Below are 14,570 nucleotides of genomic sequence, written 5' to 3' on the forward strand. Positions count from 1 at the left end.
GGGGACTGGTGGTGCTTTACCCTGGCTTGGATTGTGGTTACTGCTTGCCGAGGGCTCACACCCCGGTCAACCAGGAACCAAATTCCAAACCGGAACTCTGCCACATTTATGGCGGAGACCCTGTCCTCCAAACTGTAGTTCAGGCCATACATTTGAAAGTAAGAACTTTGACTGGGTTGATCCTCTTGGAAAATTAATCTCCACTCTAGTGCAGGCAGCCTGAAATTGCACTTAAGCCCTAGCCAACTGCAAACTGTATTTCTTCAATGGTGATTTAGTTGTGGTACACACTTTTTGCCTTAAACCCTTGAAAATTCACATGTCCTTTTCTCCCTAACTTATTTGAATGATCATTATATCTTTTTGCCCTTTACAGTTTTCTAAATTGGTTTGGGAATTTTATGGTGGTAAGTTCTCTACTTTTAAAATTAAATTGCTAGTACATAGCACACACCTCTCTGTGGATTGTTGGCTGCCTTTTTCATTACTTCCAGGAGTTGAGCAGATATTCTCTCAGAATTGTGTTCTGACTTAACCAGTTTGTTTTTTTATTAAGGTGGTGGGGTCGACCCCCTCCTATAGTAATAACAAAATTCTGACCCAGTTATATTGATTGATTTATTATTTTTTTCAAAATGTAGATATTGATTTATCCCAGGTTATCTTCCGATCATAATCCTTTCTCTGTTTCTATTCACTCATCAGAAAGTCAGAAGAGTTTGAGAATTACACTTTTAATAGGTCCCACCTGTTTGTTTCAGCAAGTATATGATCAAGTATTTAAGGATATTTTGGTATATAATCCAAATACTACCCCTATTGCAGGACTGTAGCATATACTAAAATCTGTAATTGAAGGAGTCACATGTAGCTGTACCTCCACGAGAAATACTAAATGGCAGAGTGTATATAAAGATAGAACAAGCAAATGCAATGAGACAGAGATTACCTGATGAACATGAAATTTGATGGTTGCAATTTACTTGTAATGTGCTGGTACCTAGATAGTTAGGGTGGATGGTTATGTCATAAAATCTATAGTATTAGACCTGAGTACATGAGTTTAGAGAGGCAGAAAACCAGACATTACCCTGTAGAAGTGGGGAAAGTAAATTGATTAAAGGTTTAAAATCTAGTAAAAATGAAAATGGTTACCAGTTACATGGCATGGTTAGTATTATGGTGCAGCTTCAGGTATTCTTTCAATCCCTCTTTTGGAATAAGGATCAGTGCTCAGATTAATTGAAGTACAGAAGCATATTTAAAAATGTACTGCTGTAAGTCCTGACATTGGAGGACACTGCCACTTTAGATGTTCTGATTTCTCTTGAGCAAGTCTTGGTTGCAATTAATAGCTTGCTTAATGGTGAGGTTATGGTTGAGGACCATATCCTCATCAAATTGTATAAAGTTCTTGGGTCCTCATTACGAGTGGCCTGTAAAATGGAACAAAATTTCCGAACCCTAGAAGTAACCGATACCAGGGCTATGGGTCACTACTAGGGCAGGGAAAGAAAGGCAAGTATAAGTGGGACTAAGAAGGTCCCCATAGAAATGAAAAATTATCATCTGAATAAGCAATTACGGGTCTGATTTTCCCAGCTGAATAGCCGATTTCAAGCTGACTTCAGTCTATCGAGGGTGGTATTTTACCAATAGATGCAAATTTTTGACTTTGTAAACAAGGTGAGTTGACCTAATGCAAGCAGGTATAAGAGTCCTGTCCCTTAATAGAACTACTGCATTCCAGACCCTCCATATCAAAATTGCATATCCATTGTTCTTAGCTATACTTAGATGATAATCTAAGTACTCCAAACATAATCCATGGCTTTGTTGAGAATGCATGTAAGTGTTGCCTTACATTCAATTGTGAGATCATTTAACTAAGGGATAGATGTGTCTTGATCCGTTACGTGAGCTGAAATCTTGTTCCCTTAGTACGTCTGATTCATCATATTGGTCTATATTCAAACAGCAAGGATACCCTGATCAAGTTTTGCAGACTACTCTATAACGCACAAGTATGCTGAACCGCAGAACATTACTAAAACAGACTCTTATGGATAAACCTCCATGAGAAGTATTTGTCACCAAATATGTGACAAAATCAGAGGCAATCAAACGCAGTATCTGCAAGCAATGGGATCTACATCAAATGGAACTTGATTTTGAAGGGCTTTTCGGCAAGAAACCTCACTTTGCACACTTACGTTCAACAAATCTCAAAGAGATTTTGTCTTCTACTTCACATCTGCAAGTTATGAACCATGAAGGCATGCAGAAATGTTATGATTGCATTCACTGTAGGAACGTATTCACAGGCAATGCAATGTCACACCCGAAAATGAGCAAACCTGTTAAATGCCACCATTCAGCAGATTGCAATTCAGAAAAAAAGTGATCTATGCCATTGTGACCTTTTGTATGTGGGCAAGGCAGAGAGAAAAGTGAAGGTCTGTATAACTTAACATAAACATGATTAGGACCAGTAATAGGAATTCTAGTCTCATTGTTCTTTGACTGGATCACCACCACACTATTGCTCAGCTTTGATTACTATCATTGAAAAGATCATTGTCAACCCAAACACCAATGTACAGAAAGCTCTCTCAGAGGGAAACATTCAGGATAATGTACCTGGACAGTCCCTTACCGAATGGTCTCAACAACAAGTTGGAAATTATATGCTTTCTATAAACACCATCATGCAACAACATGCTATCTGAAATGATCACCTCACATATAGATTACAATCACTACACATAAAGTTCAGTTGACCAGTTACCATTAACCATACATTATTAATTCAGCTTGCATGTTTATGGATTGTTTGATTTACAATGTTGGCTAGTGTCTTGTTTACTGATTTTATGCATACTTAGGTTGTGAGCTTTGGGTCTATCATCTAACACTAAGATTAATTGCTTGCCCACATTTTAAGCATTTATGTTACACCAATTCATCATTATTGGATTGTTAATGACAGCCCTGTTATGGTGCACATTATTTTAATTTGGCATATTGGAATTACCATTGGACACTCCTATAGGTGGAGCCTTCACATTGTCATAGTACCTAGTTAATAACCTGTTGTAACGTGACCGAGTTCATAACATGCCACTGGTTATACTCAGCAGTTAGACAATGTATACTGATTGTTAAAACAGTGATGTTTTGGGTCCCGTTTACTATGCTTTTCACAGTTATTGAATGTCTTTTCTCCGAGATAAGGGTCTTTACTTTATGTTCATTACAGCCCTCGCCACACGTTGTGATGCAATAAAAATCTACGCACATCTTTAATAGCATTGCCAGGGATGGAGCGCGGGCGCAGTGTAGGGAGGTTCAGAGCAGAGTGTACGAACTGGGTGACAAGGCCGGGAAGTTGATAGCGTGGCTGGATAGGAGGGAGTGGGCCTCACGTTTGGTGCCCGAGATACAGGGAAACGGCTCGCTCCCTATCACCGAACCGCAGGCCATAGCTGATGCATTTGCCAACTACTACCACTCAGTCTATAGTACCTCCGGGGTATACTCGGAGGAAGAAAATAGGGCAATGATAGAGGACATACGACTTCCCGCACTTCCACACTCTCGGAGGAAAACCGGGCATACATGGAGTCCCCACTGACGGACGAGGAGGTGGCGCAGGCTATCAGAGGGGTGTGGTCCGGGAAAGCCACGGGTCCCAACGGTATTCCCGTAGAGTTATATAAGCTTTCGGCTAATAAGCTCGCCCCCCGCCTCCGAGCGATGCTGGAAGACAGTAGAGAGCTCGGAATGCTTCCGTATGATCAGCGAGTGGCCAATATAGTTGTCATCCACAAAGAGGGCAAGCCCAGAACGAGCTGTGCATCGTATAGACCAATCTCGCTCCTCAATGCGGAGCCTAAAATCCTGGCGAAACTGCTGGCCACTCGGTTGATTAAGGTAATTAATACACTGGTCCACCCGGATCAATCAGGTTTTATGCCACATCGCAACACAGCCCTCAACTTGCGCCGCCTCCATGGCGTACTGGGTAGAGCCTCCTCTTTACAGGAATCGGCGGCTCTGGTTTCATTAGATGCTACCATGGCATTCGACATGGTCGAGTGGCCCTATCTGTTTGCGGTGCTGGGCAAATTTGGGTTCGGTCCGGAATTCCTGGGCTGGATCCATCTCCTGTACGCCGGCCCGATGGCCCGGGTAATAGTGAACAATCGAAAGTCCGGGGATATCGCACTGAGCAGAGGCACTCGCCAGGGATGCCCCCTGTCGCCGCTTCTATTCACGTTGGCTCTAGAGCCGCTGGCAGCCTGGGTTAGGCAGGACCGATCTATCCGGGGGCTGAGGTGGACCAACGACTGGGAGGATAAGATCTCCCTGTACGCAGACGATATCCTACTCTATATCGCCGCTCCTAGGGCGTCTCTGATCTGCCTATTTGACATACTAGCTATATTTGGTAGATATTCGGGTTTTACAGTTAATTGGTCCGCCTGAGATACCGCAGAGTTGTCCAATAACGATTGCTTCGGAGGGCTTCCGATATCTCGGGATTTATTTGACCCTGGATCCGAGATTGCGCTTTACTCGTAATTTGGACCCGCCCCTGCAGCGCCTTAAAACAGACGTGGCATGTTGGAGATCCCTCCCTCTTTCCATGCTGGGACGGGCGGTCCTCTTCAAGATGATGGCCCTCCCGCGTTTCTTGTATGCCCTCCAGAACACCCTGGATCCGGTCCCAATGTCCTACTTTAAGGAAATTGAAAGTCTCCAGAGAAGCCTCCTCTGGGACGGTAGACCCCGGATCGCATACACAAAGCTGACCCTGCATTGGTACGATGGGGGAATTAGTCTCCCCGACCTTAAAAAATACTACTGGGCATCTCAGCTGGCGGCGATCAACCACGGGATATACTGCAGCCCGAATGATCCCGGATACGCTATGGATAGGTGGTTACTTCCGGGGGGCAACTATACTAGGGCTCTCTACGCCAAGCCCGGCAGGTTCCCATTGACTGGCCCCACAGCACACGCAGTCCAGGTGTGGCACATAGTCAATAAGCAACTGGGATGGGACGGGAAGCTTACTCTTGCCACGCTGCTATGGAACTCGGAGAAGTTAGGGAGCCTCTGGAAATCCAAAGGCTTTGATAGGTGGGATCTTATTGGGATCACACGAATCAAAGATGTGTAGGGGAAGGAGACGGTTTTGCCGTTTGCATCCCTTAAAAAACAGTATAGCATGAGGGACACTGAATATTATCGGTATCTCCAGATTCGCCACGCATTACTGGCGCAGGTCCCTAGGGATGATACACTGTCAGAGGTTTCCCCGCTGGAGAGCAGGGTGCTGGACGGGCACATCCCAGAGAAGACAATCTCCCTTATTTACAGGAAGTTAATTAACAATATGGAGGACCCCCTGCAGCTTCTTAAGAACAAGTGGAACAGTGAAGGCCTGGAATTGGACGATGAAGACTGGCAAGAAGCGGTCTCCTCCCCGAGGATGGTGGCAGCCCAAGCCAGGCTTAGATTAGTGCAGCTAAAAATATTGCATAGGACTTATGTAACATGCCCCGGGCTGGTGCGCATGGGGCGGGCGGAGAGCGGAGAGTGTAGACGGGGGTGTGGGGACACTGGAACCTTCATGCACATACTGTGGAGCTGTCAGCGGATAGAGGCGTATTGGAGGGACATACATCGTACCATGCGGGCAGTATTAGGGGTTGATATGCAGCCAGAGGCGCGACGGTGCTTGCTGAATGTCTGGGAACCGACTGACCTCAACGCATGCACTAAGGAGTGGGCTACACTGGCGTTCATGATTGCAAAGAGAAACATCGTGCAGTTGTGGGGTGCAGTCCAGCCGCCCCTTTTGGAGAGGTGGAAGGAGGATTTAGATTGGTGCATGTTTAGGGGAAAGTTGGTGTTTATTGCCAGGGGATGCCACGGGAAGTGGAGTAGGGTGTGGGGAGCCTGGAACCATTATAGAGGGGATGTGTGTTCCCCACCTAGCCAGCAAGCGGAAGACGAGACTTGTGGAACCCCCTAGCCGCAAAGAAACATTGCTTGTACAATATATTGGAATGAGAAATTGTTGCGGATAGAAAATGAAGTCGCCTGCTAAGCTGTAATTGATGTATCTCAGTCGAATTGGTTTAATAAAAAGAATTTACACAAAAAACAATCTACGCACATCACGTACTCTGGTTCACTTTAGTAGGATCAGCATGGTAACACTCGTTATGCATCGGTGTGAACAAACAAGACATGTAACGTGCACTTATCAATTTTAATTTCACTTTTCAAGCCAACATTTTCAAATTCAGTTAAATATGGCTCACAGCCCTTACGTTTAAACACCAGGTTTTCTATGTGGCTAACCTGATGACCTTTCAGGACCACATTTTCACTGACAAATGGTATAGCATTGGGCTTTCTTTGTTGATGCAGTCTTAGCTGCAAAGTAAGTAGGCTTGCATGTTATCATGGGCATTAGAGTTAACAATTATGAGACAGGCCTCATCAAGTTTTTTTGTATGTTCAATTTCAGTTTGACCACTTCTTCCTGTCTTTGGATTGAATGCAGTTCATCAACAGATTTTGTTGAGAACCATAATACATACATTCAGTAAGGATGTTTTTTTTCTTCACATTATTCACAATGCATGTTGGGTATTGGAGTCACAAGCTCACAGTAATTTCTTTATCGTGTGCCTCACTGGTGCCTTATTTATTTGAATTAGAAGGTGTGCTGATTTGAGAACTTCTATATAGTAAGCAGTGGACTTCACTGAGTGGTGGTGTTGCTGGGTATTACTGACTTGTCTCCCATCTCCCTTAGCTCCCACTTCCCTTATCCTCCCTTCCTTCCCCTCCATTTTCCCCTGGCAACTATTGCATTTTATGAATGATAATGCATATTGAACTGCCTAACTATATACTGTACCTGCTCAAAATGCAATCTGTGCTGCTGTTACTGTATGATGTAGTTAAATTAAATGTTAATAAAGATGAAAAAAGGAAAAAAAGAACAAAATGAGGACATTAGACAAAACAGTAAAATATATGAAGAAAAATAACTAAAAAAAGGATAATTAATAAAACAAAAGTTTGCAATATTTTTAAATGTCAATGGAAGCACACATCTCTACAGAGCTTTTCTTTAATGAAGAAAACTACTTACAAGAGAACACATTAGTGCATGTAGTTGATACAACTAGTCATTATTATGAAGTTAAAGATGGTACTCCTATTGCAAAAGAGTATATGGTTCCTAGGAATGTAGATATAGTGATAGCTGAAGAGGAACAAGGAAGACGTAGACAGGGCCCTGTGTCCAAATGGAACTGTAGCAGTATTTGCAGTGATCTTCGGAAATCAACAGATATATTGAGAACTTTCCTATGTGAATTTCCATGCAAAAGTGGCAATCAGAAAATTGTAATTTTGCAAGGATTAGATCTGTGCAAAGTGAGGAAGTATACTAATATATAGGGACATTCACTGGCATGTCTATCAAACAAAGAATGCTAGCTGTCCATCATTCTAAAATGCAAAATTTAGTTAGGAAACTTTACTTTGTGGAAACTCCTGCCTTATGTTTTGAAGAGGCAACTAGAGCTCTATTGCCTGGTGCACTAGCAGAAGTAGAAAAAGTCTGTGAAGATATTCAGTTTCATTTCTTTGGTCCTGAAGAGGAGTCTAGGGAAAATGAAGAGCTGGTAACTGGAGGTGTAGAGGGACATGATACTGGTATTAGTACTGATAGCTTTGCACAAGGGATTGCAAAGTTTAACACAGTATATTCAGAGAAACCAAACTGTGGGGCATATTCACAATGAAATGGCGGAGCATGGCGTTAACCTTTTTGGCTTAACGCTGCGCTCCACCACTTCATGTAATGCAGGAATGCACCTTTTTTACAAGAATATGGTTCAGCCCTGAGTTTCTTTTTGGCGCTAATTGCAGATTCCTAGAGTCAATGCAGGCACTCTTGCACCATTGTGCAAGGGAGTTTGCATTGCAATGAAAGATTTTTCATGTGCTGGAAGGTGTCCCTTCCTGCACATAAACAATCAACAATGACGTTTTGTAAATGTGTGCTGCAGAATGCAGCACACATAGAAGTAGCAATGTGTTATTTCTTTTTAATGATTGTTTATGTGCAGGAAGGGACACCTTCATGCACATAAACAAGCAAAGGCATTTAGCTGTTTCTATGTGTGCTGTACAATGCAGCACACATAGAAACATAAAAAATTAGGAGAAATAAAGCATTTCTCCTTGTTTCACCCAGGGTAAGACTAGGTTAGTTTTGGTCTTAATTTTGACGCTGTTCCATATTTACGCTACCCTTGTAAATATGGGGCAGCGGTGAATTCAATGGCCCTTCCCTTTCACGCTCAATATAGTGTGAAAGGGTGCCTAATTTACAAGTCAGCGTTAAGCCACTTAAATAAGGCAACGCCCGTATCGCCACCAGAATGTCACTAAAAGTGACATTCTGGTGGTGATAAGGGCTTCTAAATCTGCCCCTGTGTTAGCATTTGTAGTTGACTTACTCACTAAAAAAGCCAACCTTGGAATGTAGTTGAATTCTCCAGGAGAACAGAGATAAGTGGCAAGAATTTGCTGTATATTCATTTATGGAGGAATATTTGTTTCAATTCCAGAAGAACATTAACAATTAAATATTTACTAATCAATTCTCATACAATGAATACACCCTTTTCAAGCAATAGTTTGTATGAAACCGAAGACTGAGAAACTACCACGATAGACCTACAGTAAGGTATATAAAGAAGAATTGTCTACTTACCTTTAGAACGGAATATTGAAACTGTGGGTGTAGAGTGATAAATTGATGAACCACTTATCATGCTTGTAAATGGCGTAACCACCAAAAACAAAAAAAATCTGGCAAGAGCTTGTAGATGCTAAAAAAGCAAATAAAGCTACATTATACCTGAAAGAAAATAATATTTAATACAAAAATGGCGATGTTGTTGGAGGTGTAAGCTTTATGGGTGATAAAAAGTTACCATCAAGTGGACAGTTTGAAAAGGTAGATAGATCCAAAACAGAAGAAATATATGAACACTATAGTATCCACCCACTCCATTCTAAAGAAGTTATTGGCAATGCTATTGATGTCTTTCAAATGAAACACACAAAAGGAGCTCCAATGAGTGTGTGGGAAAATTGTTTAGGGGCTCACTGTTTTCCACAGCAATTACCTACTGGAGTAGGTGGCCAGTATTATGACTGCACCGTACAAATACAAGCAGCTGAATACAGTGTATTCTATACATATTCCATTCATTTTTTGAGAGTGCCTTGTCTGGACTATCTAATGCTATAAACGACATTCTGAAGACACAAGTTAATCTACAAAATCTCTCTGCAAGGGAATTTGTTGACAAAGTTCAAGGTGAGGATGAAAAGTTGGAAGACAATTTGAATAATTTGATGGCATGTCAATGAGGTACCAAAGACAATTGGTTAAGGGTAGGCGGAGAGCTCTGGTCCGCCTGTGGAGTGTGTGGAGTTTTGCCTACTCCCCTCTCCACGAAGAAGGCGGAGTAGGCAAAACTCCGCACACTCCGCGGCGGGGCGGAGTTGACCAGCCCCCGCCTCCCACCCGCCCTATTAACAATTGTTATACAAGCTTTAAAAAATAATATAGAGGAAATTAAAACGCCTTACCTGAGCTGCGGCATCCCCGGGTTGCCCTCTTCCTCCATCGCGACTTCTTGATGACAATTGCGCATGCGCGGGCACCCACGCATGCGCAATTCTCCTGAGAAATGCACATGTGCGAGCACCTGCGCATGCATAGTTGTCATCAAGAAGTTGCGATGGAGGAAGAGGGCAGCCCGGGGGTGCCGCAGCTCAGGTAAGGCGTTTTATTTACTTTATATTCTTTTTTAAAGCTTGTATAAAAATTGTTAATAGGGCGGGTGGGAGGCGGGTGGCGCGTAGCAGAGCTATGCGGAGTTTGTTTTAAACCCACAATATGGTGTTAATTGACTATGTCTGATGCATTGTCGGTATTCCGGTCCGGAAGCGGAAATTCTAGCCCGATGTTGGAAATTCCGCTCCGGGTGTGGAGCTTCCACTCCGGGTGCGGAGCTTCCGCTCCAGGTGCGGAATTTCCGGCCCGAGTGCGGACGTAACCTTAGGACAGTCGTAAGTGCATTCTGTGAATATCATGAGTAGTACGTTTAGGATTTTGTCTCAGACTCGTTCTGTGAATCGGGCCCACAGACACTGACACTCCTAGGCACATGCTAATGCATGCAGTGACACCCCCAGGAACACACTGATGCATGCACTGACACACCCAGGCACACTCTGATGCTTACACTGACACACCCAGGCGCACACTGATGCATGCACTGACACACCCATACACACACACACATAGCAACACACCCAGGCACACACCCATACATGCAGTAACATAGCCAGGCACCTACTGATGCATACACTGACACACCCAGGCACACATTCATGCATACACTGACAGAACATGCACACAATAACACACCCAGGCACACAATGATGCATAAACTGACACATCGAGGTACACACTAATACACACACTGACACACTCAGGCACACATTGATGCATACACTGACACACCCCGGCACACACTCATGCATACATGGCACACCCAGCTACACATTTATACCTACACTGACACACCCAGGCACACACTCATGCCTACACTAAGACACACAGACACACACTGATGCATACAGTGCCACATCCAGGCACACACTCATGCATTCAGTGATATACCCATGACCACACTCATTCAACACTAGCATACCCAGGCACACACTGATGCATACACTGACAAACCCATGTATACATTGATGCATACACTGACACACCCAGGCACACACTGATGTAATACCACTGACACACCCAGGCAAATACTAATGCATAGAGTGACATAGCCAGCACACATTCATGCATACACTGACATACCCTGGCCCACACTGATGCAAACACTGACACACTCGGCACACACAGATGCATACACTGACATACCCACACACACACAGTGATACAGACACTGACACACCCAGGCACATGCTGATGCATGCACTGACACACTCATGCATACACTAACACACCCATACACACACTCATGCATACACTGTCATACCCAGTCACACAGTGATACAGACACTGACACACCTAGGCACACACCGAAGCATACACTGACACATCCAGTCACACACTGATGCATGCACTGACACACCCACGCACACACTAATGCATACCCGGATACACCCATGCACACACTCAGCCATAGTGACACACCCAGGCACACATCCATGCATACACTGACACACCCATTCACACACTGATGCATACACTAACACACCCAGGCACACACTGATGCCTACACTGACACACTGAGGCACAAATCCAGGCATACACTGACAGACCAGGCATACAAGAACGCATACACTGACACACCCAGGTGTGCACTCATCCATACACTGACACACTCAGGCACACAATGATGCATTAACTGACACATTGAGGTACACATTCATACATACACTGACACACTCAGGCACACATTGATGCATACACTGACACACCCTAGCACACACTCATGTATACAATGGCACACCCAGGTACATATTTATGCATACACTGACACACCCAGGCATACGCTCATGCCTACACTAGGACACACACTGATGCATACAGTGCCACACCCAGGCACACACTCATGCATTCTGTGATATACCCAGGACCACACTCATGCATACACTAGCACACTCAGGCACACACTGATGTATACACTGCCACACCTAGGCACTCACTCATGCATACAGTTTCACAACCAGGCACACATTCATGCATACACTGACACACCCAGGCACAAATCCATGCATACACTAACAGAACAGGCAAATGCTCATGCATACAATAACACACCCAGGCACACAATGATGTATTAACTGACACATTGAGGTACACATTCATACATACACTGACACACTCAGGCACACATTGATGCATACACTGACACACCCTAGCACACACTCATGCATACAATGGCACACCCAGGTACACAGTTATGCATACACTGACACACCCAGGCATACACTCATACCTACACTAAGACACACACTGATGCATACAGTGCCACACCCAGGCACACACTCATGCATTCAGTGATATACCCAGGACCACACTGATGCATACACTAGCACACCCAGGCACACACTTATGCATACACTGACAAACCCATGTACACATTGATGCATACACTGACACACCCAGGCTCACACTGATGTAATACCACTAACACACACAGGCAAACACTAATGCATACAGTGACACAGCCAGCACACATTCATGCATACACTGACACACCCTGGCCCACACTGATGCAAACACCGACACACCCAGCACACACTGATGTATACATTGACATACCCACACACACAGTGATACAGACACTGACACACCCAGGCACATGCTGATGCGTGCACTGACACACTCATGCATACACTAACACACCCAGACACACACTCATGCATACACTGACATACCCAGTCACACAGTGATACAGACACTGACACACCTTGGCACACACCGAAGCATACACTGACACATCCAGTCACACACTGATGCATGCACTGACACACCAGGCACACACTGATACATACCCTGACACACCCATGCACACACTCACACATGGTGACACACCCAGGCACACATCCTTGCATACACTGACATACCCATGCACACACTGATGCATTCACTAACACACCCAGGCACACACTGATGAATACATTGACACACTGAGGCACAAATCCAGGCATATACTGACAGACCAGGCAAACAAAGACACATACAGTGACACATCCAGGTGTGCACTCAGGCATACACTGACAAACTCAGGAACACACTGATGTATACATTGACACACCTAGGCACACACTCATGCATACAGTTTCACACACAGGCACACATTGATGCATACACTGACACACTCAGGCACACATTGATGCAGACACGAACACACCCAGGGACACTCTGATACATACACTGACACACCCAGGCACACACTGATATATACACTGATATACACAGGCACACACTGATATATACACTGACATACACAGGCACACAGTGATGCAGACACTGATATACCCAGACACACACTGATGCATACATTGACACACTCAGACACACACGGATGTACACACTGACACACCCGGGCACACAGTCATACATACACTGACATACCCAAGCACACACCGATACAGACACTGACACACCCAAGCAGACACCTACATATACATTGGCATACGTAGGCACACATTGATTCATATGTTGACACACCCAGGCACACAGTTACAGAACATATATACACAAAATGAATAAAAAGACAAGCACAGCTCTTTTTAGGATTAGATTGTGTGATTTTAATAAGAAAATTTTTCTTTTCTTTAAAATGTTTCATTTTTGTTTGTTTTATTTCTTTTTTTATAAATGCACCAAAAAAACATGTAGAAAACTAGAAAATCAACCATAATGAAAACCAACAGGTTTTCTAACTACTCAAAAACACATGGAAAAGGAAAAAGGAAAAACATAATTAACATGGATAGTTATTAATTACATCCAAGGATTCTGCCACTGATATTGTATTCAACCCAACTGGGCTGTGGCATCTCAGGCAGTGGGTTGTCATGTTCCTAGTTTAGGACATAGAGCAGGAACAGTGATGGTGGCTGAAGTGGAGGGTGCAGGCAAAGTGGCTGAAGATGTAGAAGCACCAGCACTAGTTTTCCTTTTACGTGCCATCCTTAAATAAGACTTTTTGTGGATGATCTTAAGATGCTTCCACACTGAGCTGATACCATGGCTGAACTTTTGTTGGTGCCACAAGATAATTCTTTGCTGCATACATTTTTTACATTCTTTGCCATCACCTTCTTCTCTCCTGAAGGGAATGTAAACATTTTTACACCTCACTCTGTCTCTTAGCTGGAGGATTCTGCTGTTATGCATCCTCCTGGACCAGGACAGGATCCTCTATTTCCATGGAAGTGTTAGATGCATCCATTATTCTCAAAACTGTAGTTCCGAGTAGCTGAACATCTGAAAAGCAGCAGATCTATGTGCAGCATTGTAGCTCTCTGTACTGTTCAATAAGAAGTAACAGGTTTTCGGTGGGGTTTGGTTAAAAAAGTATGGTGCTTGTCTGGCCTATCAAAAGGGCAGGTTTGGCTGTCATCGCACAAATTTGTGGTTCCGGTCTGTAGATTTGTGGAGTCACAAAAATATAAACTGATTGAGTAATCTTAAAAATAAATATATACTGCAATAAATATGGCTTCAAATATGTCCATAATACCTTTATTTATCTAATTGGTGTAGTATATATAAGAGGGAGAAAAAGAGGAAGAGGAGGCAGAGGCGGGGAGGCAAAGGAAAAAGACAATGGAAACACATTAGGAGTACTGATGAGGAGCCACACCAAGAAATAGTGGACTCCAATATGGTAATTAATCTATTGAAGGAGACCTTAACC

This window comes from Triturus cristatus, chromosome 5_1, assembly GCF_964204655.1.
Source record: "Triturus cristatus chromosome 5_1, aTriCri1.1, whole genome shotgun sequence".
Lineage (NCBI taxonomy): Eukaryota > Metazoa > Chordata > Amphibia > Caudata > Salamandridae > Triturus > Triturus cristatus.